At 40.0% G+C, this 2380-nt stretch overlaps 1 pseudogene; it reads right to left on the bottom strand.

Annotated features, from left to right (window-relative positions):
• Positions 1-446: 446 nt before the first annotated feature.
• LOC102487343 (protein MEMO1 pseudogene) lies at positions 447-1507 on the bottom strand (annotated as a pseudogene).
• Positions 1508-2380: the final 873 nt, after the last annotated feature.

The following is a 2380-nucleotide window of genomic DNA, read 5'->3' as shown; positions in this document are numbered from 1 at the left end:
GTAACCATTGTTAGGTCAAGAAATAGAACACTTTCATACCTGGGAAGCCCCTTGAGTCTCTTCCCAATTACTGCCCTCCAATTTTCCTCCAAAGGCAACCACTCTCACCACCTCTAATAAGAGTGGTTTCCCTTATTTTTTTTTGAGTTATGTAGCCCTTATTAGCAACTAAAATAGAAGGTATCTGCTGTACAACACAGGTAGTAATTGACTATAACTGGAGATTTATTATATTCTAATACAGATCATTAATAAATACAATTTCTTTATTAAAAAGCTCCCACCCTTTTTTTTTTGTTTGTGTACAATTTGCAAAACTATTCTGAAAGTGCACAAGTCTGCGAAGAGTGCAAATTTAGGATATGGTAAATGCTTTATGAGTCACTTTCAAACAACTGCCTGTGGTGAATGGGCCTTTACATTGATCAAAATATTTTGATGCCAGTCTTCCTTCCACTGCCCTAAACTATAAAGCATTTTTTAATGAGTTGAAATTAGGGAAGGACTACACCTACTAGAAAAGAAGAGAAGAAAGTTCTATTAGTTGGAGGTTTCAGATCTCCCCAAACCAGGACCAGTATCTTGGTAGAGGCTAGGCTGGGACCCCAGACAGAGTATGAGTATGTGCAGGTGGCATCCCTGAGGATTCAGAGCTTCAGTGGACCGTGAGTGCTCCGGCTGTGTAACTCACTGAACTGTCTTGCCAGTTTCTACACTGGCTTGACTGGGCATAATTCAAAAAGGAAAAGCTCATATTCATTACATTCTTTTGAAGCTCTATGATAGCATTTAATAACACCCCAATGGGATGTCTTCCACATATAGTATTATGGTATTTCTTCAAGTAATTGCTAAAAGACACAGGATCTAATTTTTCTATAATACTCATACCCATTATATCTAGATGTTCAAGGGATCTATAAATCTCCCCCAGAATTCATCATAGTAACTGTAACAGAAACTTTGACCCCAATGGCAGAAATCAGAAGAAACCACAAGGAGATTGCTAGAATCCACTAGATATTTACTGAAGAGTTTTTCAAATTCCTGTTCTTTTGACTCACTCAGAGCTCCAACCAGTACAGGAATAATGGTAAACTCATCCTTATGGCTTTCCATGGCTTTAGTTGTGTAAGGCAAATGTATTTCAATACTGTGTTCATCTTCATCTGTTTGCAGAGACATGCGTTCAAACATTCCTGTTTTCCATACTTCTTCATAAATCTTTTGGGCAATACAAAGGTCATATAAAGGTGTCCTATATATATCCACACTGGAAAGCGCACAATCTTTGGGTAATAGATGAATCCACTTGTTTGTAAGCATGGGCAGCACAAGACCCACAGTACGGATATCCCACATGGGGTGCAATAATGGCTCTAGCAGGTCTTTCTGTAGACTGTACTTGTGAAAACCAACCTTCCAGCTGTGCATTGAGCTGCGGTCCTGAGGCTGTGTACCAGCTCCTGGCGTGACTGGCTTCCTGGCAGACCACTCCGTGGAACATCTTGGTTCCTGTGCCGCCTATGGAGCACGAGGATGAATGAAGAGGCGGAGGCGGCGGCGGCAGTGGCGGCAGGAGCGGCTCCGCGAGGGGACGAGACACCTTGGGCTGGTTTCCCTTGTTTTTAAGCTCCACATATGTGACAAATTCACACAACCATATTCTTTCCTGTCTGACTTCTTTGATTTGACATGACACTTGTGAGATCTCTGCCTATTTTTCTATGCAGCACTATTGTACTCATTTTCTTAGCTCCCTTGTATGAACTTCCTAAAATGTGTTCATTCTTTCTACTGTTGTTGGACATTTGGGTTGCTTGTACTTTTGGTTCATTCATTAAGACCAATGTCACTGGAACACGCTCCGACATGTCCTTTAGTGCAACACGCCCTTATTTTCTTTGGGAGTGAATTCGCTGGGGTAGAAATGGTACATGTGTGTTCACTTGAGCAGAGACAGCTGAGGTGTCTTCTAAAGAAATGAAACCAATTTATACTCAGCAGGGTTCAGGAGTCTCTATTACCCTTGTCCAGCCATCGCTTTGATTTTAACTGAATGGCAATTTGATCACACCACACACTGATAACCACATGCAGTTCTTAGTTATATTTGGTCCTGGAAGAACTTATTTACCAATGGGTGTGAGAGTATTTCATAGTGTAACAACCTATACAGACATATTAGTGAAAATTCATTGAATATATGTCTTGCCTTCCACTACTACAATTTCAAATGACTTTTTTTCTATTTAATCACTGTAATATTTACAGACCCAAAATACTTTCAAAGATGTGTCACATTTCTCAACAAACCTCAAGCTATATTTACCAGTTTCATCGATATTCTAGTCACAGATAATTCAAAATATTTTTTCTA

Source organism: Tupaia chinensis, unplaced genomic scaffold (genome assembly GCF_000334495.1).
Source record: "Tupaia chinensis unplaced genomic scaffold, TupChi_1.0 Scaffold000096_1, whole genome shotgun sequence".
Lineage (NCBI taxonomy): Eukaryota > Metazoa > Chordata > Mammalia > Scandentia > Tupaiidae > Tupaia > Tupaia belangeri.
Note: the sequence above shows the minus strand (reverse complement) of the source record. Positions and strands in the feature narration are given on the sequence as shown.